Below are 25501 nucleotides of genomic sequence, written 5' to 3'. Positions count from 1 at the left end.
TGTGCCCCTCTAAATGAACCAGCCAGGAGCCTCTGATTTGACCTTTTAAAGAATGTGGTACATCTGTATCATCTATATCCATACCTATTTCTACACCTGTATCTGTCTAAATAAAGACTATTAAAGGGGGGACCTAATGTGATCATGTATATCTTGACAGAAACAACAAAGACATACATCAGTCCATTAGGTATTTGAAAGTAACCTGAGACTCTGTTGAACCTCATAGACTTTCTGAGAAGACAGTTGATCACTCAACCCCTCTCCCCTGCCCAAGTCTCCTCCTCCCCTAGTATTACCCATCTTAGTAATGGGAGAACCATTCACCCAGCTGTTTAGTCCCAAAACCTTGGCATCATGATTTCCTCCTCTTTATCCCATATCCAATCCATCAATAAGTTCTGTAGGCTCTACATATATCCCAAAGTGCCCACTACTGATCCCTGCCACTAGCATCTTAATTCACACCATCACATCATCCTCTTGGATACTAACAACTCTTCACTCACCCCTCTCCTTCCAGTTTTGGTCCCCTCTAGTCTCTTCTCCAAGCAGAAAACAGAGTGTTTTCCTTCATGTACAAATCAAGTGATATCACCAACCAGGAAAAACAAAAACAAAAACAACCACAATGCACACTTCCCTTGGCAATCTGAATAACATCCCAACTCCTTCTGATGTTCCCAGTAAGATCAACTCCTACATGATCTGGCCTGTCTCCCAGAGCCACTAACCCACTCTGTTGCCCCCACACTGGCTCTTACTGGTTCTAGAATATTCCATGCTCATTCCCACCTCAGAGTCCTTGTGCTCACTGTTTCCTTTGCCTAGAACATTCTTCCTCATAAATCATTATGGCTTACTCCTTCACATACCTTGGCTCTCTGCTCTAGAGTTCTCCTGGAGAGCCCTGCCTTGACACCACTATCCAAAAAGAGCCACCTCTCATCTCCAACTTGGCTGTTTTAATTTTTAAGTTTATTTATAGATTTTTGTTGTGTTGTCTATTTCCCACACTAGAATGTAAGTGCCATGGGGGCAGTGTTTGTCTTATTCATTGCTGTATTTCCAGTACCTAGAACAGTGCCTGGCATGTGGTATTCATTCAGTAAACAAATGGTTTTGGAGTGAATAAATCCAGATGGCCTTGGGTTGGGGAACGTTTCAGGCAAAAACCTTAGTCCATGCTCTTAATTCTCTTAGGCAGATGGACCTCCTTTGGGCCATAACTCTAGAGATAACTACTTCAGTGTTACTTGAAGAGAAGTAACTAAAGTAATGTAGTGTTGTGACTCACTTCTTATCAGTGTGAGCCTCAGAGATACGTTTCAGGACAAGGAGCCCTTTTGATCATGCCCCTGTTGTGTTTTCATCTCTGACATTCACATTACATGTAGTGCCTGTTTCTCCTTTAAATTTCCTCTGGGGGCAGCATTATGCATTTAGTGTCTGATTATGTACCTGAAACACATGGTGAATGAGAAGGTCAAGATATGTGAGAAGAAGCAAGAGCCACTCAGGCACCATAAGCAACTTTTCATGGTATGAGAACTCTCCTTTGTATTCTTCTCTTTCGATGTGCATACCTGAGCCCACATGTTGTAGTCAAATTGGAAATCTTTTACATTCTGGCCCTGAGGAGTGAAAGAAATGGCAGGAAGTTCCCTGGTTTGATCCATCCTGCAGGAATGCAAGAGCACCATGGTAGAGTCAGTGACTCTGTTAATGGAGCTCTGAGGAGGCGTGGCATCAGGGTAGACTGTCATGCTGTGGTAAGAAATGAACTCCAAATCCTAGTGGCCTATCCCCAATGAGCATTTGTTTCATGTGCTACCGCATAGTCCCTCAGGCACCCTGACTGATGGAACTTCTGCCATCTTAGGCAACTGTCCTATCAATACATGGCTTCTGGGTTCACCCGAGCAGGGAAAGATGAGCACATAAGATTCATATCTGTATGTACTATTGATCCTGGGGACATCAGTGACACCCTTCACTTCTGGTCTGTGAACATAGAGGCCAGAGGTCCCACATCACTGCAAGGATTAGAAATCTTCCAATGTGCCCCAGAAATTACTGAGAAATACATTATGCTTAAAAAATTTTTGAAAAGGTAATAGTAATAATTAGATAAACACTAAGAAATTTATTAAGCTTTATAAAGCCTTTGAAACAATAACAAAAGCTTTTAAAAAAGCTTACTGAGAAATTCATAAATAATTTTAAGCATAGTGAATTTCTTAATAATTGCCTACAAGTAGCTCATTTCATAAACAAACTCAGGCAACTGAAGATTTTAAGGCTAATTTCCAACTAAGATCTGAATGTCACAGACACTGGCTTGTCTGTAGCAGAGGAGAAGCAAGGGCCCCCTAGTCACGGGATTCTAACCATGACCTACTCATGCCTCTGTTTATGTGACATATGATTAAACCCCAGAAAGATTTTTTTTAATTTGGAAGTTTTAAACCATGTCTAACTGATTAGTCCCAAATCTTGTAAAAAGTGCTCAATGTTTTTTTTAAAGGAATATCATATCTAAATCTTTTTTTAAATTTTTTTATTTAAAGATTTATTTTTTTATTTATGATAGAAAGAGAGAGAGAGAGAGAGAGAGAGAGGCAGAGACACAGGAGGAGGGTGAAGCAGGCTCCATGCCAGGACCCCGACGCGGGACTCGATCCCGGGACTCCCGGATCGTGCCCTGGGTCAAAGGCAGGTGCTAAAACGCTGAGCCACCCAGGGATCCCCCAAGTGCTCAACTTTTAATTTCAAATTCATCCATCTTTTGGATCAAAACTTAACACCCAATTTTCCCTTAGTGAACTCCAGATGAGGATGTTTCAATTAAATGGTCTAGCCTCAGGACTTAGATGGGCTTTAGGATGAATTACTATGCCATTAGCTACTGTTAGATTATTAAGTGATGTAAATGTGATAATGTATCTAAAAACAATTTATAATTTACAATTTAATTTATAATTACAATTTATAACTTATAAGCTTGATAATACAGTGTGAGGTATAAATTTGGCACTTTTAAAACATTTGTACCCTTTGAGTTAATGGTATTTCTAGATTTTCCCCCTAACTAAATAACTGGACGAGTTTAAGAAGATCTTTGTTTTTAATATTGGAATATCGGAAGTGACCTGATTTTCTACTAATAGAAAAGTGGTTCCATCACTGAACACTTTTTATTTGAGTTCATGAGCCGTGCTGAGCACTGCTTTTGGCCCAGGGTTAAAGCTGCCCAAGTGGCAGAAATCCCTTTCCACGGAGAGCCTTCATTCCGACGGGGGAGGCAGTTCCCAAGGTAATTAAGTAAAATACATGGAAGGTGTTGAGTGAGATGAGGAAAAATTGGGCAGAGAAGGACAGGAAGTATGGGAAAGAGAGTTGGGGTTTTTCATAAAGTGGTAGCAAGGCTGTAGAGAAGGCACAGTCTGAGCAAACACATGTAGAAGGTGAGGGGAGCCGGGCATATGGATGAATGGAGGAAGATTCATTCTCAGTATAAGGAACAAGGACAAAGGCACAGAGGTGATCTTGTGCCTAACATCTAACATGTAGGAAGACCAAATAAGGGATAACCCCGACCCAGTCACACAAGGGAGTCCTTGGCAGCCACTAAAATATTGAGGTAAAGATCTGTGTATGCACATGGAAAGATAGCCATAATATAATTAGTGGAAAAAAGCAGATTTTGAAATGATGTATGTAGAAAGTCCCATTATTTTTGGCAAAAAATGTTACACACTGCTATTTGTAAACGTACACTTGGAAAGATATCTGAAAGGAAATAATTCAAAAGGTTGACAGTGATTTCCTTATTTCCCTTATACCTAAAAATGTTTGTTACGAGTTTTAACTGGAACAGCGACATGGTATTAAAAAAGACCATTCTATTATTAATGCTAATATCCTGGTACTGTAAGTGCAGCTGAATATTTTAGCTAAATCTTGCCAGGAAGGATATTCACATATTAATTATACTGAACTCTAAATAAACAGTTATTTTTGAAAAGTTTATTCCAGCTTCCTTGTACGTGATACCAAACAGCCTCTTTTGGGTTGAATTATGTCCTCATGAAATTTGCACGTTAGAACCTAACTCTTCTGTGCATCAGAATGTGATCTTGTTTAGAAATAGGGTCACAGCATATGTAATTAAGTTAAGATGAGGTCATTTTGGAAGAGGGTGGGCCCTAATCCAGAGGACTGGTGTCTGTATCAAAGGGGAAATCGGAAGACAGATGATCAGATGCATGCACACACACATGTACACACAACACAGGGGGAACTCCACCTGAACATGAATATGGAGATCCAGGTGATTCATCTACAAGCCAAGGAGCATCAAAAATTCCCAGCATCCCCAGAAGCCAGGAGAGAGGCCTGGAGCAGACTCTCTCTGACAGCCCTTAGGACCTGCTGACCTCCGGCTCAGACTTCTGGCCTCCAGAACTGTAGGACATTCCTGTTGCTTAAACCATCTGTCTGGGCTACTTTGTTAGGGCCACCCCAGGAGGCTGACACACAACCCTACTGGAAGTGAAGTCACTTAATATACCAGGAGACTATGCTTACAGAAGAAAATTCTATAAAATCACACGTTACTGTGGTCACATTCAGGTTTTATCGGGGTAACCCCGTTGAGTAACCTTTGACCTCAGAGCTTTCTCGGGTAGGGCCATTCCCATCCTATTTCCATTGTCCTCTGGTCTTTGACAGATCTTACTTTCTCTAGAAAGTTCCTCCTTTTAACATCCCTCCTAGAGAAGTAGGGGTGGGGCTCCACTCACAAGAGAAGAAGCCAGAACCATCGTGTGTTGCCTTACAGTCAGTGTCCTCTTCAGACACTCCTTGTTACTGCAGTCCCGTTTGTCGTCACTGGCGCCAACACACTGGCTGGTTTATATTCTAAGGAATGATGTAGGGATTATAAAGCCAGGCATCGCTCAGCATTCACTGAGCGCCAAGCAGCGGGGAATTACCTGTCACTAGGGTTTCCAAACTGGATGTCAGACGTGATTCCCAGATCTGCCTCAGAAGTTCTGATTCCATGGGTCTGGGGAGGGGGCCTGAGCATTTCTTTTCTAACAGACCCCCCAGTGGAGGAAACACTGCTGGTTTGCAGTCCACCCTTGTGGTAGCTCTGGCCTTCCAGGACTATCCCACATGCTTGCCCCCAGGCCAGGTGGAAATTTCTTCCCACAATTTCAGTTTAATCTGGTGGTCTTGAGTTTCACTACAGGCCAGGGTGGGATAGGCCATGTGTTTCTTCCTATTGGGGACTCTGCTCGCTTTATCTCACTGGTGGACTTCTGGTAGATGGTGAGAACTCCCTAAGTCACCGTCTAATAAGGTGCTCAGAACTAGGATTTTTCTCGATTACCATGGCTACACTCAGACTACGTCACATAATTTTCCAATTTTTTATGTTTTTTGCGGCTTGATTTTGTGCCTTCACATGTCCTAATAATATTAATATACTCATGCTTTTTAAAAAAATAACATTTCAAGGGGCACCTGGGTGGCTCAGTTGGTTAAGCATCTGCTTTCGGCTCAGATCATGATCCCAGGGTTCTGGGATCGAGTCCCACATGCAGCTCCCTGCTCAGCAGGAGTCTGCTTCTCCCCTCTCCCTCTGTGCCTCCCCCTGCTCATGCGCGCTCTCTCTTTCTCTCTCTCTCTGCTCTCTATCTCAAATAAATAAATAAAATCTTTTTTAAAGTAATCTTTCTAGTACAAAGTTAATAAACAGTAGATATTTTAGTAAATACAATTAGGAAAAAGAGAAACCCTCTTTGGTCCCATCACATGGAAGGAATATCTATTGATATTTTTAGGTATTAGTCTTTTTGTTAACATGTCAATTTATTTTAATTCAGTTCTATACTTATGTATGAAATAACAAATTATTTTAAAACTTAAAACGAACATGATTTAAATTACTAAAATTAAAAATCGTTCACTTGGAGTTTTATTACTTGCTCTATTTGTCAGTATAATTATGAGTATCTTTTTCTGCCTTGACACAGTCTCCGGTGACATCGTAAAGTCTCCCAATATATTCTTAGAGTCTTTTTTTTTTTTTTATAAAGAATTCTTTTTTTTTTTTTTTTATGATAGTCACAGAGAGAGAGAGAGAGAGGCAGAGACATAGGCAGAGGGAGAAGCAGGCTCCAAGCACCGGAAGCCCGACGTGGGATTTGATCCCGGGTCTACCAGGATCACGCCCTGGGCCAAAGGCAGGCGCTAAACCGCTGCGCCACCCAGGGATCCCTATTCTTAGAGTCTTGCTTTGACTCTTCGAGGTAGTTTCCAGATTTTTGCCATCACAGACAGCATTGTGATCCACATTATAGTAGATACACGTAATTTATCTAGCAAAACATTTTACAGATGGACTTCAGTGAGAGAGAGGTGCAGAGGTGGTTGCAGCTCTCTCTTAATCGCCTCTGGCTCGAGCTTCCTGCTTCCAGGGAATTTGGTCCATTCATGAGTTACGCTGCTTCCACAGGCAGAGAAGAGAGTGTCCTTGCGTTCCCCAGAACTGGGTGTGCAACAGGCCGCATCAGTGAACTTCAGTCCTCTTCTTCAAGACTCCTCGTACAGCCCAGGTGTCTCTGAGCTCCTGCCCTCCAGTGGAGAGTTACTGTTTTCCCCGCTGTCATCTAAACACTGTTATAGTCAAGAGATGGAATCTTCCTGTATCTCTCTTGATCTCATGCCTTAAGGAAAATATGAGCTGAATGTTTGGCTCACACCCCTGGCTGGCTCCTTTGGCTTCCAGTCTACCTTTTCATATCCACAGACCCATATCTCAACCCAAGATGTGATCGCCAGAAGGACTGGCGAATACCGTGAGACTTCAGGCTTGCTTTCTCTTCTTCTTTGCCAGTTCCAGCGCGCTGGCGGAGGTGCGTGGGCATTCGTTTTTCCACGGATACAGTTACGCCTCTGCTCCCCCGTGAAAAGTCAGTGAAGTAGCAACAGTTAGGAGGCAAAGTCAGCGGGGTCTTGGGGCAGGATTGCTTGGAGGGGATGAGGTAGCGGGATGGCTCATAACAACCGGCTCCTTTATCTTGGTTTGGGGACCGCGGGGTGGGGGAAAGCATTGAGGGAAAGCACTTGTGGACAGAGCCGCTCTCCTCTCCGTGGGGATCATGTTTCACTGATGTGTGAGGGTTCCTCCTGCTGAGCCGTCTGGCAGGCATTTGGATGCACAGATCCAGATCCAGTCCGAGGAGGGTCAGAGCTCGGGCAGCCGTGGACGGCAGCAGTCTAAGAGGCAGGGGCCACCATGAGCATGAACATGGCCTTTCACGGAGAATGTGGGCAGGGAGCAGAAAGTGTGAATGCCAGAGGCCAGGTGGCAAAACAGGTGCCAGGAAGGTGATGTGAGCGGGGTCACCTTCACTGCCCATGACCTTCATCCACATCACACCAGGAGAGATGGCTTTTGACCATCCCCCTGGGTCATCTTTACCCATTTTCTTAGAATATCTGAAATAAATTTCTGTCTTAGTTTTTAACATTAATTTCTGATCTTTTGCTATGATTACAAGCGCTATTAATTCTCTACTCCTTCTGATTGTGGCTTAGTGGAAAGCAGTATGTGTACCTTCTGCGACTGAGCCTTCATTTGTGACTGTGGGTCTCATTGTTTGGAATTAGCATGGGCTCTTGTGTTTTGCGCCAGTTCTGTATTTTCTTTAGGAAAGGATTTCAAACAGAAGAGGCAGAAGTTATTTCCAGAAGTGCTGAGGTTGACATCTCTCCTTCAAGACTTTTAAATATTTCCAAAATAAAGGACACTGTTTCTGGCTCTGGAGTTCCTTGTCTCTAGGGGGATCCTCAGCCAAGTGGTTCCTCTCACCCAAGAAAATGTAACTTCTTATCCTCCCTCCTGGAATTTGGAGTTTCTGATAGCAGAACATTCTGTTATCTATCAAGGATCTTTTTGCTTCATATATTTTAGACACGCAATGATGTTTCGAAAAGTGCTCCAAAATGGAGCAGGGGAAAGCCAGCAGTAGCTCTGTTCAGGTGCTGCCAATTGGGGTGGCTGAGGCTGTGGGATATTGGTGCTGGTAGCTCATTCAGCTTCATGTCTGTTCTGTTTAATCACTTGAAAACAACCGGCAAAGAGTCATGTATATGAAGACATTGACTTTCTTCCCAGAGAGCAGTGGTTGCCCTTCCTCGTCCGGTGGCCAACGAGGTGCTGCCACTTTGTGACATATTTGAATTTATTCTTTGTTTATAGAAGTTCAAGCCAGAAAGACTCATAGTTTTGGCAGGTGATTAAAGCCATTTAAGTTAGATTTTTGACACTATAATTAAATGTGAGCACAAATCAAATAACGCATTCCATATTCCTTCCAGTGGGGAGGGCTCAGAAGCTGGCAGAGTGTCGCTGTCTAGCTTGGATTAGGTCTCTGGGATTCCAGAGAAAGCTTTGATTTGTAAATGGTCGGGTTGAACGGTGCCTTCCAAAATATATCTTTTAGAGGTATGAACTAACAAAATAAATGAAAGAAAATTGGATTAATTTTAATAATTCTGCTGCTTTGATTCCAAATCCTTGAACACCTACAAAAACAAAGTGCCTCTTAAAAGAGCAGCCTTGCCTTTGGATACTGGAACTCTCTGTTTCTGTTTGTGAGCAGGAGGAGCCAGATGTGTATTTTTAGATGGATGGAGGCAACCAGAGGAGAGTGAAGGTATCTGAGGAGCCTTTCCAGGGTGCTGGTCAGAGATCCCTGGGCTTCTTGGAGCTTTCAGAGTGAATTCCTTTCAAATTGTGTTTTCGAAACCAGATTCAGGCCCCTCCTGCTATTGATGGTTTTCATATGAAAAAACACTGAAATCCAGTAGCAAATTGGGCTAGATGTAGATGGGTATTCCACATGGGTAACTGGGATTTTATTGAGAATTACAGTAATGAGTCGCGTGAGGATCAGACCCAGTAGACTAACCAGGGATGGAAGCTCAGAGGGGCAGGTCAGGATGACCACCAGATTCCTGCTCAGAGCAAGCTTCTGACTTTAGATGAAGGACTTAGCCTGTCTAAGCCTCAGTTGATTCATCTGTAAAATGGGAAGAATAGCACACAATTCATAGGATTATGGCAAGAGTGAACTCAGATCATTAGTGTATATAAAGCATTTACTGTGATTCCCGGTATATGATAAATTAGTGGCGTATGTCGCTATTACAACCAACATCACTCTCCAGACGAAGTAGACAAGAGAAAGTATTTTTCTTAGAATTTATTTTTTTTTTTGTGAGTATTTCTGGAGGAATGGCAGTGACAGACGCTCATTGGAATGTTTATTATATGTATAGACTTGGTGTTCTAAAAGATGTATCAACAATAACACCACTGTTTTGATTCTATGAAAAGGTACAGGTTTAACATAATAGATTGTTATCCATGATAGACAACCAATGATTGGATAATTTATTTAAAAATATTGAATGCCCAGGCAGGAGATACTTAGAAAACATAAGCAGGATATAAATATTAACCCATATTATTTTAGCATTCCACCTCTCCCCCCAACTTATGTGTTTTTTTAAAGAACTGTATAGGCCATATTTCAGAGAGGGAACCTAGAAGCGTATGATCCAATGGCATTTAATGAAATGATTTTGAGTGGAAAACTAGTCTCACCCGGACACAAAGCCTCCTTTGATAAAACATTTTGCAGAGCCAAAGTTGCTCCCACGTAAGAAATAACTACCCTAGCTCATATGGAACAACTCATTTCTTCCCCAAACATATTTTATGTCCAAGAGAAATAGTTTAATAGAGCTTATGCCTTCTTTTTTGTTTTATTTCCATCATATCGTATCTAAAGATATTGTCAGGGCGAGATTGCTCAGGTTTCTACTGAAAAGTCACATGAAAATAGCAGCTGTCTTTGGGATTGGTTTAGAAAATACTGAAATAAACAAGAATTTGCTTATTCCTTTTGTCTGGTCTGAAATTGATTTATGAGACAGGACCTTTATTGAACTTTGATAAATACCCAGGAAATATTTGATCGAACTTTTGCATTGAAATGGGAAGCCACATGTAGATAATTGCTTGCTTAAAATTAAATATTTTGACATGCTCGATCCACACCATAAACTGATAATTAAGAAGAGTTGGAGTATTTTAACATTGCTAGTAGAGCAGTTATGGCCAAATCCATTCTATAACTTTCAAATAGCTTTTATTGATTGTAACTCTACACAATCATTTGTCATATTGCAAGTAAGAAAATACAGTTCATGTATGGATTTTTAATTTATGACATCCTTTTCTTTCCATACCAATATAATCCATCTTTTCAAATGTTAGTAAATCAAGACAAAACCTTTTATTAGTAAATTTATAGATACAATAAGAAAAAGGAAACCAAAAATGCATATTTTGTAAAAACCATTACTTCAGAAGTAAATCTTTCCTCACATTTTAGGGAAAGTACAAATCTTATTTTATATATTTTAATTTAATTAACTATATTTGGCCAAAATTTATGTATAAAACAGACCACCCCTGTATACCTCTTCTTAAAAGGAAATCTTTTTATTTCCCCCCTGCAACTTATTCATAGGGAGGAGACCACTTATTATGGAACATTGTTAATGCTACTCTAGGTATAGGTATAGATTTAAGCAGTTCTTTCTGTAAGAGAAAACTCTTAGTTTTCATCTGGTACTATTTGTAATTATTGCACAAAACACAAATTATCACCCTTCACATTGAGAACTTGAACTGACCAGAGAACTAATTATTATCTTTACCTAGAGATAGCAGAGTTCCAATCATATTTTTATTTTTATTTTTACTTATTTTTATTTTAGAAAGAGAGTGCACACAAGCAGGGGGAGGGGCAGAGGGAAAGGGAGACGTGGGCTCCCTGCTTGGCAGGATGTGGAGCTCAGTCCCAGGACCCCAGGACTGTGACCTGAGCCGAAGGCAGAGGTTTAACCGATTGAGCCACCCAGGTGCACCTTACATCGTGTTTTTAATATTCAGACCATAAATTCTCAATATGTGATCAAGAATATCACAAGTAAGTGTGTCAGGATTGGCATATGCTTATCTGATCAAACTTATGATGATCACAGTTGTCAAGTTAAGCCCATTCACTTGAGAATTCCAAGATTAGATTTTTCACGCCTGCTCAGAGGTGCTCTATCATCCTTGTGCCTAATTTGGGCTGCAAATTCTTTCATTCTTAAGTTGCTGACTATTTTATTTTAGTTTCCAAAATTCAAGACCTGAATTATGGATCCTTAAAAGCAAGTCAAGTGAACTACTTTTGTATTGTTTTTTTTCCCCCCTCATTTTAATCATCACACCGTGATGTACCACATTGTATTTACATGGATGATACCCTTCCCAGGAACCCTGAGTATTGTTCTTAATTTAAATTCCACCTTGTGTCTTTTTGTAAGTTTTCTCTTTTATGAGCTTCTTTTGCCCCAGGGTATCTTCTTATTTCCTGTAGAGGTAGCATCATAATGGTGTTTAAGGATGTGAAGTGTGGAGTTAGAAACACTTTGCTTCAAAGTAATGGATTCCTGTTCTCACCTCTGTCTTTATAACCATCTCCTACTGGGTCACCGGCAGGGACCTTGGGCAAGTTACTTAACCTCTCTATCCTCCATACATTCAGGTATAAAATCTTGCTAATAATAGACATACCTATTAAGGTTTTGTGATGATTGGCTCAGGCTTTGGCTCCACATATAGTAGCTGCACTTTGAGCTGCTGAATGTTGCCTGAGAAAACATACAGAACTGTGCTGGCTGGTATTTAAATCTGTGACCACAAATCTCCAATGGGCACTCAGCACGGCTGCCTCCAGGTCCTGCACTGCCCTGAGGTCATAGGCGGGCTCTTCTTTTCTCTCTTCAGCATCTAAGTGATAGAGAAGCTCAAGATGCAGCTTTGATCACCTCTTGTTTGTGGAATTCACCTCTCCACCTCTAAAAAATGTGATCTGAGCACATGTGTTTTGATGATTCACAATCTTACCTCCCTGTTTATAACCTTTTCCCATCTTATTCATAACCGTGTTTATAAGCTCCTCCAACTTTAAGTACAAATCCTGATCCGCCCTCCCTAAACTTGAATTTTCCAAGTTCCTCGCATCTCTGAAGTGCAAACACTATCTTCCCAGTTGCTAAGGCCAGATATAACATCAAAACAACGACCAACAGCTCCTAGCCCCTCATCCCTTACCTGGGAGGTGCAATGGCATCTTAGTTGGGTTCTCCCAGCTTCCCTCTGTGCACGCTGACAAACCTTTGTTCACGTGAGCTGGATTATACAGTGTCTATTTGTTCTCCAGCCCCAGTGGCTTGCTGCCATACTGGGGATAAGCCCAAACCCCTGAGTATGATCTGGCTTTTGCCCACCCTACAGATGCAGGATGAAATTACCCTGCCCTGGCTCATGGTGCTTCAGTAAACTCTGTCTGTTGCTCTGATGTGCCAAGCTTCTGCCTGGCTCGGGAATACTGAGCTAGCTGGTCCTTCACTTGGAGGGCTGCTCCTCTGCATCTATAAATGGCTCTGATTTGTTGCGTGGGTTTTAAATTAACACCACCTCCTGGGTGGGGGCCCTCATGGAGGGAGGAGGTGATCTTCGTCACTGGGTGGTGAGGGTCATGAGAAGTATTTGTGATGCTCCCCATTTCCTCCCACCTGGAAAAGTGGAACTGATACATTAGTGCAAGGCAAGACTACCTCTTCTCCATTGCCAGATCCCACGTTTCTTTTGGCTGCCTGTAAAAGTATTCCTCAAGTGAAAAGTTTTGATCTGCTGGCTTGAAGAGAAAATGTAGCCCTGGAGCTTTTTCTTTTCCTCCTTCCTTTCTCCCTCACTCCCTCTCCTCTCCTTTTCTCTCTCTCTCCCTTTCTCTCTCTTCCCCCCACCCCCTTCCTTCCTTCCTTCCTTCCTCCTTCTGAGGGATGGATTATGTAAAAGGTATTTTACACAAAATGCTTTCTGTGACCTGATCTGAGTTTCTCTTATTTGGAAGCTAATTGGATGGCAAAGCGTTTCTTGATCGTTCCTTTCTCCCAGATCAGGGTCTCTGTCCTGATTTATATCTTGCCCATGAAGCCAGATACAATGTTTATCTGTGAGAACAAGAGAATGGGTGCCTAACATCTAATATTTCATGGTCACACACACCTTTTCATTAATCTTTTAAAATTTCAAAACATAACAGAGAAAAGTACCTGAAAAATACATGTATGCTGTGATTAATTATAATACAGGAATAGACCTCCCCTCACCCGGGCCCCTCCCCTAGACTTACTCCTCCCCACCTCCCTCTAAGGTAAATATCATCTTAATTTTTTGATCATTGCCTCTTTGCCATGCTCTGTGGTTTTCTCACCTAATGTGCATACCTAGTCGCTATAGTGGAGTTTTGCCTCCATTGTGATCTTTATATAAAAGTAATTGTGTAGTGTATTCCTTTGTGGAATGGCTGGCTCCACTCACTGTTACATGTGTGAGATTGATCCACAATGTGGTGCGGTTTCTTCATTTTATTTGCCGTGGAGTACCCAATATACAAATGTGCCACACTTGGTGATTCATGCTACTACTGAAGGGCTTTTGAGAAGTCCCCAGCGTTTGGCTACAGCAGATAAAGCTGCTGAGAACATTACTGTACATGTTTTCTTGGTGCTCATATGCATCCATTTCATTGCAGATTTATTACATAGTGGAGTTGCAAGGTTTAATGATAGAGGTGTGCTGCATTTTCTCTATTTCTCCAATCTGCTTACCCTTTTTTTTTATAAATTTATTTTTTATTGGTGTTCAATTTGCCAACGTATAGAATAACACCCAGTGCTCATCCCCTCAAGTGCCCCCTCTGTGCCCGTCACCCAGTCACCCCCAACCCCGCCCACCTTCCCTTCCACCACCCCTAGTTCGTTTCCCAGAGTTAGGAGTATCTCATGTTCTGTCTCCCTTTCTGATATTTCCCCCTCATTTTTTCTCCTTTCCCCTTTATTCCTTTTCACTACTTTTTATATTCCCCAAATGAATGAGACCATATAATGTTTGTCCTTCTCCGATTGACTTATTTCACTCAGCATAATACCCTCCAGTTGCATCCATGTCGAAGCAAATGGGTATTTGTCACTTCTAATGGTTGAGTAATATTCCATTGTATCCATAAACCACATCTTCTTTATCCATTCATCTTTCAATGGACACTTACCCTTTTCTTATGAATGACTGTCAGGTTTTCTTCCCTGTGTTTCCACTGAGTTGTGTGTCTTCTTACTGATTTACCAGTGTTGTTTACATATTCTGAATGTGAATAGAGGGTTAGATGAGTTATGAATATAATCTTTCACTCCATTGATGCTTTTTTTTTTCATTGATGCTTTTTTAATTCTCTTAGTGGTATCTTTTGATGAAAATAATTTCTTAATTTTTTCTTAATAATTAATGGAGTTCAATTTATCAGTCTTGCCCTTTATAGTTAATGTTTTTGTGCCTTATTTTTAAAATCTTCCCCATCCCAAAGTCATGAAGCTATCCTTTTATATTATGTTCTAGAAACCTAATTATTTTGCCTCACATTTATATTTACAATTAGCCTGGAATTGATTTTTGACTTTTGATTGATTTTTGATGGTATGAGTTAGTTGTCAAGTTCCTTTTTCCCATGTGGATATCCCATTTCTCTGGTTCCATTTTGTAGAGATTCCTTTCTTCTACATTGCTTTGCATACAACCTTTGTCATGAACAAGCATGTTCATATGTGTATAAATCTGTCTCTGGGCTATCTTCTCTTTTCTGTTGGTTCAGTTCATCCATACTTCCATGAATACCACTCTGACCTAATGACTGTGCCTTGGTAATTATGTTTGATAGAATAAGTTGTCCTGCCTTACCTTTTTTTTTTTTAAGATTTTATTTAATTATTAGAGAGAGAGTGTGTGTGTAACAAGCAGGGCAGCAACAAGCAGAGGGAAAGAGAGAAGCAGACTATCCATTGAGCAGGGAGCCCCACACAGGGCTCAATCCCAGGACCCTGGGATCCTGTGACCTGAGCTAAAGGCAGACACTTTACCAACTGAGCCACCCCAGTGACTCTACCTCACCTTTTTTTAAGAGCATCTATTCTAGTTTTGACCCACTGCATTTCTACATACATTTTGGAATCAATTTTTCAAGTTCTGCAAAAATCTTGTTGCAATTTTGATTAGATATACATTGAATCTCTTCTTAATCAATTTGAAGAGAACTGATATCTTTATAGTATTAAGTCTTTCAATCCATGAATATGGTATGGTTATCCATTTATTTGACCCTTCTTTCAATTATATTTTGTAGTTCTCTGTGTAGAAGTCCTGCATTCTTATACTTAATTTATTACCATATTTTAAGGTATTTTTGATGTTAATGAAAATAGTACTGTTTAAAATTTTATTTTCTATTAATGCTGATATATAAAAATAAAATTAAGTTTTCTGTATTGGCCTATGGCCAGCAAGCTTTCCAAACTTATTAATTCTAATGATGTATTTTTAAATTCTCTTGGATTTTTTAGATAAAAAACTCTATCTGCAAAGAGTTAAGGTCTTATCTATTTTTTCCCCTAATCTCTTGGCATTTTACTTCATTTTTTTACCTTATGGACTGACTGGGACTTCCAGTACAATTTGCAGCAGGTGTGGTGACAGTGAGCCTCTTTGTCTTTTCTCCTAGGATTAATTTTTTTTTAGGATTAAATTTTTGTTTCATCATTAAAGTGTGTGGCTTACTGTAAGGTTTCATAGATGCCATTTATGAGACTGACAAAGTTCCCTTTTATTTGTAATTTACTAAGAATTTTTTTTATCATGAATCAATATTGAATTTTATTAAATGCTTTCCCCTCTTTTATTTGAGATTATCATATGACTTTTCTCCTTTACAATTTAACTTTGATATTTACATTGATTAAAATAACCCTACATTCTTCGAATAAACTCAACTTCATCATAGTATATATTTTTATGTCTCATATACTGTTGGATTTAGATTTCTGAGATTTTTGTTCAGTTTATTTTGCATCTGCTTTTATGTGTGAAATCAGCCTGTAATTTTTCTCTCTCATAATGTCTTAGTCACATTTTGAGTCAGATTTTCCTTTTTTCTATTATCTAGTGCAATTTGTATAAGATTAGCATTAGTTGTTTGAATGATGTTAGAATTTGCTGTTAAGTCAGTCTGGGCCTGGAATGTTCCTTTCTCATTTCTCTGGTTTTCTTTTGGGAATGCTTTAGATGATTTAATCAATGTCTTTAATATTTACAGGACTTCAGATCTTGTGTTTTTTTCTTTGGCAGTTTTGGTAAATTATATTTTTCAAAGATTTTATCAATTTCATCTAAACTTTCATATCTATTAATAGGAAATGGTCTATAATGTTCTTTATAATCCTTCTAATGTCTGTACAATCTGTAGTAAGGGCTCCTTTTTCATTCTTGTAGGCTATTTTTACCTTCTCTCTTTGTCATTTAATACTTAAGGGATTTTAAATAACTGATCTTTTCAAAGATCTGACTTTGTTAATCTCCTCCATTATATGGTCATTCTCTAATTTTATTTTACTCATATCTTTGTTATTTTCCTCCTTTTTTCTTTGGATTTTTCTAACTTCTTAAGATTAATAACTTTGCCTCTTTACTGTGAGGTATTAGCTACAGAAATAGTAACGTAATTGTCTAATCTGTCTCATATTTACTCCTTTTTATTTGCAGAACCAAACCTGGTTCAAGTGAGAATTAAGATACATGTAATTTCTACAGGCATCTCTTCACATAATGTCATACAATGTGTTCTAATCAGAAGCATTTTATGTCAGGTTCCTTTGGATTATTCTTGTGAGTCCTCATTGCCCACATGAATCAACAACAAATATCTTTCTGTAGACGTCAAGATATTTCCTCACTCTGACACATTTTTTTTCAGAATAATCTTAGCCTATAGTTTCTTTTGTGTTGAACCAAATCCTTTACCCAAGTTTTAAAATTTTGTTCCTGAAAGATTTTGCCACTTTTTCCTACCATTTGAACACATGCTAATTATGTGGAACACAAGTAAAATTTCATTTTTCTCAAAAAGCTTGTATTAATAAGTCTTATTATCTTATTAATGTTTTTCTTAAAGTAGGCTCCATCCCAGCATGGAGCCCAACATGGGGCTTGAACTCACGACCCTGAGATCAAGACCTGAGCTGAGATCAAGAGTTGGATACTTAACTCTCTAAACCATCCAGGTGCCCTATATCTGGTAATTTTTTGAAGTTAATATACCTTGAATATTTTTTTATGTGATAAATTTAGGTTTGTCCTTCTTAATACTGTGTAATATGTTTATCTAGTCTCTGATTGATAGGTATTCAACTTATTCTCATGTTTTATTACTAGTTAAAAATTGCTAGAGCGAATATTCTTACCCATGTATTTGTTTAATGAAAGCCTTTCTAAAAGGTGGATTTCCAGAATTGAAATTGCTGAGTGAGAGGATAAATTATTTTCTGATAAGATCTTAATTTGCATTCCTAGTATACATGAATGAGAGTGTGTATCCTTCACATTCTTACCAGTGCTGCCAAAATGAAATTTTTTTCATTTTTGTCATATGGATAGGCCCAAAATATTGTGATATGGCTTCCTTATTTTGATTTTTAAAAATTTCTTTTAATATTTATTGTGTAGTTTATAAGTGGTGAGATCTTGTGATAGTGACTTGCTTTTTATCCAAATTCTGATTTTTCATTTTTTTATTGAGTTATAGCTGACATAACGTTGTATTAGTTTCTAGTGTACGACAAGACTTGATGTTTATATTATGAAATGATTGCCACAAAAAGTTTAGTGAACATACATCACCGCATATTGTTACACATTTCTTCTTCTTGTGATGAGAACGTTAAGATTTACTCTTTTAGCAACCTTCCAGTACACAATACAGTGTTGTTGACTGCAGTCACCATACTGTACACTATACTCCTGGGACTCACTTATCTTCTATCTGGAGGTTTATACTTTTAGACCAGTTCACCCATTTTGCTCATCTTTCTTTTGCCTCTGGCAACTACCAGTCTGTTCTCTATATTTATGGGTTCAGTTATGGTTTTGAAGAATATTCCACATGTAAGTCAGATCATACAGTTTTTGTCTTTCTTTGTCTGACTTAGTTCACTTGACATAATATCCTCAAGGTCCATGTATGTTGTTGCATATGGCAAGATTTCCTTATCTTTTATAGCTTGAAGAATATTTCACTATATATATGTACTACCTTTTCTTTATCCATTCATCTGTCCATGGACTCTCAGGTGGTTTCCACATCTTGGCTATTGTGAATAACGCTGCACTGAACATGGAGGGAGGGTGTAGATACCTTCTCAAGAGATTTATTTCATTTCCTTGGGTTGAACACCCAGAAGTGGAATTGCTGGATCATATGGTAGATCATTTTTTAATTTTTCGAGAAGCTCCCATACTGTTTTCCTTAGTGGCTATGCCAATTCACATTTCCATCAGCAGTACATTGGGGTTTCCTTTCTCCACATCTTCGCCAGCACTTTTATTCTCTCTTTTTGATAACAGGCATCCTAGCAGGTGTGTGGTGATATCTCACTGTGGTTTTGATTTGCATTTCCCTGATGATGAGTGATGTTGAGCACTTTTCCAAGTTTTTTTTACATCGCGACTGTTGGGATGGTCGGTGCACACTCTTGTATGAGCACCAACTGTCTTTTATGTAATGGTTTTTTGGATCAATACATCTCATCCCATAATATTCTTCACTTGGCTGATACTCTTCATTTATACACAGGCTAAATCATATTGCGAAGCTGACCAAATTGAATTGCTTTGTTCCAGTGTTTTTCAACTGGCATGATTTTGCCTCCAGTGTCTGAAGATGGTTGGGGATGTTATAACTGGGAGTAGGGGTGTTGCTACTAGCAGCTAATAGGTAGAGGCCAGGGATGCTGGCAGACGTCCTTCAACTGGATGGTCCCCCACAACAAAGAATTGTCCAGCTCAAAATGTGGACAGTGCTAATGCTGAGAACCCCTGCAGTATGTTCCAAATGACATTTTAGAAGAAAAATGACATTTTAGTGCTTTCATGATTTGTTTTTTCATAAGTAGACTCGATCTCATCTATTCTAAGGCACATATTTATTTTCAGAAATTGGGATGTGTCTTACAGCTGTTGGGTAAGAAAGTATTGTGACTAATTTTGTTTGGCAGAATTATTTTTTCTCTCCTAGTGATGCAGTAGATGGTGCATTACACCTACCATCCACTGTCTCACGTCAATGAAATACGGTAATATGATCATGTCTTATTGTTTTCCAGCTATACCTATGCATCAATCTAATTTCAGTGTAAGAGGAGGAAGTCCTGTGTCACATGACAATTTAATTGTTGTATTGATAGGTGTTAAAATCAATCAGTGTCTAGCCTTGCATCGGTACCCATTCCACCTTGTGTCTGCTTTCAGGCAAAAAACAATATTCAGTGTCTGAAACAATTTTGTATTTGATTTTATGTTAGAAGAGTTCCTTTCGGATTTAGTAAATAGACACAATATTGATAGAATGTTCAAATTTAGTGCAGAATGATTGATTTCTTCATTTGGGGGTTATGAATCACTTCTGTGTCTATTGATTTTTCTTCTTCATGTACATTCATTCCTCTTAAATTCAGGAAGATAGTTGGAAATTAAAAGGGTTTCAGTTTTCAATGTTAAGGAAACATTTTGGATTGCTGGATTTTCCCATGAAACCTCTGTTTTCTAACTTACAGTCTAATAATTCACTTAACTCTGCACTTACTGGTTCTCGGAAAAAGGTAACAACAGGAACATCTAATTTTCAGCATAAATTCTCTCCTTCTAGATACTGTTTGTTAAAGGTGATGAGCACCTCAGCTGGTACCGGGTTAGCTGACAGCTGCACAATTTAGTGGGGACAGCTTTTGCTCCTGGCTCCTATCGGGGAAAATCTGTATGTGTTCAGAGGGAAATGGACTATAATGCGTACTGTCAATTCTTTTTTGCACTTGTAAGTGAGAAAAAAATTAGAAAGTTAAAGGGTGGCAGTTTTGAGTTATTAAGAATGGTCTGGATTAGCCTCAACTTCCATGGGTCAGTACAAGGTGGCCGCTGATACTTCACATCTGCTTTTGGTTTAGAGTCACTAACAAAGAAGCCCAAGGTATGTATAGCCTCATTGTTAGCGGTTTCCCTGCTCTTTTAAAGACAAAGAGCCCCCCACTCCAAAGGTACTGCAGTACTTCTAACTCCAATTTACAGATTAGGCAAAAACCTCTCAGGTTAGGGGTCACTTCAGGCAGTTGAAAAATTCCTTTGTGAACTTCCCAGGTTTCTGGCTGTTAAAGAAAATAATAAAATAAAAAGAGCTCCCCAGTGCAAGAATTCCATAAAACAGAGCGGCATGCGAGACACATTAATGGTTTCCATTCCTGATGAAAAGTTCGAAACAGCTTTAAGTAATAGGGAATCAAATGCCTCCCATCCAAATGTCTCAAAGTCTGGGAGGTGAGGTCCGGGCGCTCGGGCTGCCTGGGGTCAGAACAGCAGCGCCCCATCCGCAAGAACTCCTGTGTGAGTTTCAAAGCAAGAGAACTTACCTTTTCAGCAGCCTCACAGATGTTTGCGGAGAATTCCAGGGGACTGCTGCTTTCTCACGCGCTTTTTGGGGGAAGGAGCACCTCGGACTGTGGTTCTGGAAAACCGGAGACCCGCCGTGTGTACCTGTGCGTCTCACCTCTGCCCGCAGAGGAGCTCTGGTGCAGCGGGTGGCCAGGCCCGCCGTGCGGCCTTCCAGATGGCTCTCATTATGGGCAGGACTGACCGATGGGAGCCCCCGTGGCATCCTGGAAGCCTGAGAGACGGCACGGGGGACAGAGCCCCTGGTTTCTAGGAGCTAATGTTTCAAGGGAAATAATAACACCTCCCAAACACTGGGGCTTTTCTTTTTAGTAACTCAGGGTAATGAACCCTTCTCCCTCTGCTTCTCATTTACCAGTCCCATTTCTGGGGAAGTCACAGAGGGGAAATTAAAGTTTTCCCACGTCTCCTTGGGAAAGTAACCTGAGGTTGATGGGCAGAGATGCTTCCAGAAAATGGGAACAGGGCACCAGCAGGATGAAGGCTGGGGTGGGGAACGGAGTAGGGGAGTCACAGTGGGGCAGCGAGGGGGTCCTAGTCTGGTGAGCTCAGGTGATCCAGAGGCACGTGGACCTGTAAGGGGCAGAGAGGAAGTGGGGGGAAGAGTGGAGGGAAGCACACCTAACGTCTGCCTCTTTTGTCCTTTCTCTTGAGTCAAATGTTGTTGTTGTAATTTTGGCATCTTTCCTCCCCAACTAATAGGCTTTTTTGGCTGAAGACCGCTTCTCATCTTTCCCACATCTTCAGTGCTTGACACAATGCTGAGCATAGAGTCGATGCCAGTAAAGATCTTGGTGAATGGATGAACAATCACATAAGAAGAATATTTGCTGCTGTAACAATGCTGCAAAAATCTTTTTTGAGTAAGGAAACTTCTCAGGGTGTTCCAGTCACCTTTCCCTGCATAACAAATCGCTCTGGAACTTGGTGGCTTAGAATCACAATGCCCATTTTATTACTTATGTTCTTCATGGTTCCTGGAGCTGGCTAGGTCAAGACAGGCATTTTCACCCAAGATCTCTTAGATGGTTGCAGTCAAATGGTGGCCAGGGGCTGGCGTCATCTGCAAGTCTGCTCCACTTGCACCCCTGGGCCTGGGGCGGCTGGCTCAGTGGAACTCAGAACTGAAATATCTACAGGCGGCCTCTCCATGTGCCTTGAGCTTTCTCTCACTATGATGGCTGGGGTTTAAGAGTGGCTCTTGACAAGAAAAATCCAAGGCTGCCTGTATCGTCTTCACAGGCAACCTTGGAAGGCACATAGCTGAACTTACACTGTAGTGACAGATCTTTTCAGCTTCGAAGAGTGGGGACACGGACCCTACCTTTTGGTGGGAGTAATGTCAGTGTCACCTTATTAGATGGGCACATTTGATAGGAAATCTTATTGGGCTATCTTGGAAATATGGTCGCCAGGAGTGCTATGGCAAATGTCTAGAAATGCAATGGATCTGTCACTCATGTGGGATCAACTCAGTTGCTGAACTAGTTTAACTGGAAATAATTTTAGCCAGAGTTGCTTTGGAAAATTGCAAGGGCTCTGAGCATAAAAAGGAGAGCTATTATTTGTCTTGAAATTCAGACAAATTGGCTGTAAGTATATCACGATGCAGGCAAAATAGAAGGCACATACTCCTTCATTTGCTTGTTTATTTACTCAGTATTTATTATTATTATTATTATTATTATTATTATTGTTATTATTGAATATCCTTTCACTGCCAGGTGGTGTTAGTTCCTTTATTGAGAGGGAGATCCCATAACATGCAGACTTGGGAGGACTCTTAGAGACCATTGGTTGGTCGTCTTCACTTCCCGGAGCTCCATCTGGGGGCGTTGCTCGAGAAAGTCACCCCCGAAGTTCCCCAGGTCACGTGGCCAGGACCCTCGGGGGACGGGGCCTGGCGGTGGGACAGCCGGCTAGCCTCTCTATCTCTGCCTCTCAGCACCTGTCACTCTGTCCATCATCATCTGTCTGCCTTCATCGCTGCCTTCGCGGTTGCACGGGCGCGCATGTGCAGGGTGCTGCGCTGGACTCGTGCCCTCGGCGGGGGGTACCGCCTGGGTTCCCCTCCAGCACATTTGTGTCAGCCTCACTCAGTGATCCAGGAGTAGCTCGGTGCGTCCATGCTGCACTTCCCCCCTAAGGCGCTTGTTATTGGAACCGAATGGTGTGGATGTCAACCCCCCTGAGCCTGGAGGTGCTCTTCCGTTCACAGTGCCTCTGTCTGGAGTGGCGTCACAGGGAGGTGGGCAGAGGGTCCCCCCCCCATTTTCCGCACCTCGTCCATCTGCTGTGTGCCTCTCTCATGCCAAGGTAAAGTGTGTTTCCCTTTAAAAGTCGCAGGCTGAGGGGCAGCCCGGGTGGCTCAGTGGTTTAGCACCTGCCTTCAGCCCAGGGCGTGATCCTGGAGTCCCTGGAGTCCCAGGATCGAGTCCCACGTTGGGCTTCCTGCCTGGAGCCTGCTTTTCCCTCTTCCTGTGTCTCTGCCCCTCTCTCTCTCTCTCTCTCTGTGTCTCTCATGAATGAATAATAATAAAAAAGATAATAAGTTGCAATCCACCCTCCATTAAAAAAAAAGAAAGAAAAAAAATTGCAGGCTGACAGATGAAACTCTGCCTTGATTCTCCTTCTGCGGAGTGCATTGCAAATAAACCTCTGCTCTCCTGGCGGACCCAGAGGAAAACACATCCCTGGCGACCAGTTACTGTGGCCTCTTCAGAGGTGGGAGCCTTAGCCACACGCAGCCCTGCCTCCAGACAGCTGTGCACATAAACAGCTGTCACCCACTGACCTTGCTATTCTTTGGTATACGCCCCAAAGTAGAAGAGGAGAAGAAGGAAAAACTGCAGATATTTTAAAGCACAAGGGAGGGGGCGCCTGGACGGCTCAGTGGGTTAAACCTCCGACTCTTGGTTTTCTTTCAGGCCGTGGTCTCGGGGTTGTCAGATCAAGCCCTGCGTCTGGCATTGTGCCGAGCTTGGAGCCTGCTGGGGTTCTCTCTCTCCCCCTCCTTCCCCCCTTCCCCAAAATAAAATAAAGTACAAGTGAGGACAAAAAAGAGGAAGTTTGCAAGATCAGTTGAATTTTTTGCAAGTGTTTCCTAGGCACTGTGTTTGGTTTTAAGTGTTTAGCATTTAGATGACCTAGAAGTCCATGTATCCACATTAATTGGATTATTTTAAAGAATATCCTCTATTTTAAAGTTTAATATATTTTATATATTTTAACATTGTATATCCTTTTCATAAGTGAAATGTAGCATATTCCCAAAACTATAATGAAAGAAAATCAAAGGTACTGTAAGGTATCTCTGACATATTATCATATAATCCACATCCTTCCTGCAGTTCTCATCTCTGGAAAGGATCTTTTGATATCTGACTTTAGGCAAGGTGCTTGCATGATACCAGCAATTGACTACACATAAAACAGCTGCACTCAAAATTGACCTGTTTTTGATGGGACTTGCATGGGGAACATACTGAACCATCTAGAATTACTGGGAAGTAGAATATTTTTATGGTTTGGAATTACTGATAGTGGTGTAGAATATTCTACATTTGCCATGGCCAAATCTCACCCTTTAGAAAAGTGATTCCTTTAGTCTTAGATGCATATCTGTGTGATTTATCTCTGCTCCTTATCCGGGTATATTTCCTTACGTTATATGGATGAACAATGTAAATTTTCCAAAAAAGTTTTTTGCATTATGAATGTTGGATTTTAATTTTAATGGATAAAAATGAGATGAGTGTGTAGGATAATGATACCAATTCAAAATGTGTGAAGTGAAAAATTACCCATGCCCATAGTCCCTTTAAGGGCCTTTTAAAGGGACATTTAGCACCCTCTAGTGACAGTAGTTCAAGCAGTTGAAAGGAAAGTCCCTGCAATGCTTCTGAATTCGAGCTAGCAAGTCAACAAAACAGTGAAGTTCTTTGGCCAGTAAGTGGTTGCCTCCTAAAATTCATGAGGCAGGATTATTTTTGTGCCTGTAAATAAAGGATAAAAATGTGTCCACTGGAGACAGAGACACCCCAGCTTGTCTTCTGGCCTATCATTGATAATATATTTAGAAAGAGCATTTCCATTTGTCCCCCAGTACTGTAGTTTTCCCCAAAATATGTGCTGGGATTTGCATTGGGATCAAATGAAGACTATGAATTAACCGACATCATAGTTCAGTTCAGTACATATAAGTGGATTAAACAGATGTTTGTCAGGCTCCACTGGAAGAGAACTGGCCTGCTTGCATTTGAACTGGACACTGTGGAAAGGTCCTCTCCATCAGTTTGCAGAGAAAGGACACGGTGCAGAGAGGTACATACAATGCATGGAGGGTACAATGCAGGGGGACGGTGCAGTGCCAGGAGGATACGGCGTAGCAGGTGCCACAGCCATGCAGACTCACCCTCTTGCACACACCTGCCTTCAAGTGTAGGCATACGACTCCCTTAAGTATGTAAGTTGCTGTCTTCTGCTCTTGCAAATGTAAATGCATTATTTATGGCAAATGTTCTGTTCCTTGGCTTCATTTCTGATTCAATTTGTGATATAAATAAATTAGCAAATATGTAACAGTATTAAGTGATATAGGAAGAAAGGCCATCTGAATCTGACTCAGAACAGACTTTCTGAAAGCAGGAAGAGCAATTGTCTAGTGCAGGCTTCTCTGTAAATTTCCATTATTTGGGGGACAGTCTAGTGCTACTTCTTATCTTTCTTAAAAAAGTAGCCTGTTGTTTATGAAATACC

At 40.8% G+C, this 25501-nt stretch overlaps 1 protein-coding gene and 1 long non-coding RNA gene across 3 annotated transcripts in view; both read left to right on the top strand.

Annotated features, from left to right (window-relative positions):
- ERG (ETS transcription factor ERG) overlaps positions 1 to 25501 on the top strand; it is a 186251-nt gene that overhangs the window by 49093 nt on the left and 111657 nt on the right. The gene's annotated exons all lie outside the window — the stretch shown is intronic.
- On the top strand, positions 22431 to 23804 carry LOC144301959 (uncharacterized). The gene is made up of 2 exons (XR_013368893.1): positions 22431 to 23467; positions 23671 to 23804. It is a non-coding gene; the product is annotated as an uncharacterized LOC144301959 (long non-coding RNA).

This window comes from Canis aureus, chromosome 30 (assembly GCF_053574225.1).
Source record: "Canis aureus isolate CA01 chromosome 30, VMU_Caureus_v.1.0, whole genome shotgun sequence".
NCBI classification, from domain to species: Eukaryota; Metazoa; Chordata; class Mammalia; order Carnivora; family Canidae; genus Canis; species Canis aureus.
Note: the sequence above shows the minus strand (reverse complement) of the source record. Positions and strands in the feature narration are given on the sequence as shown.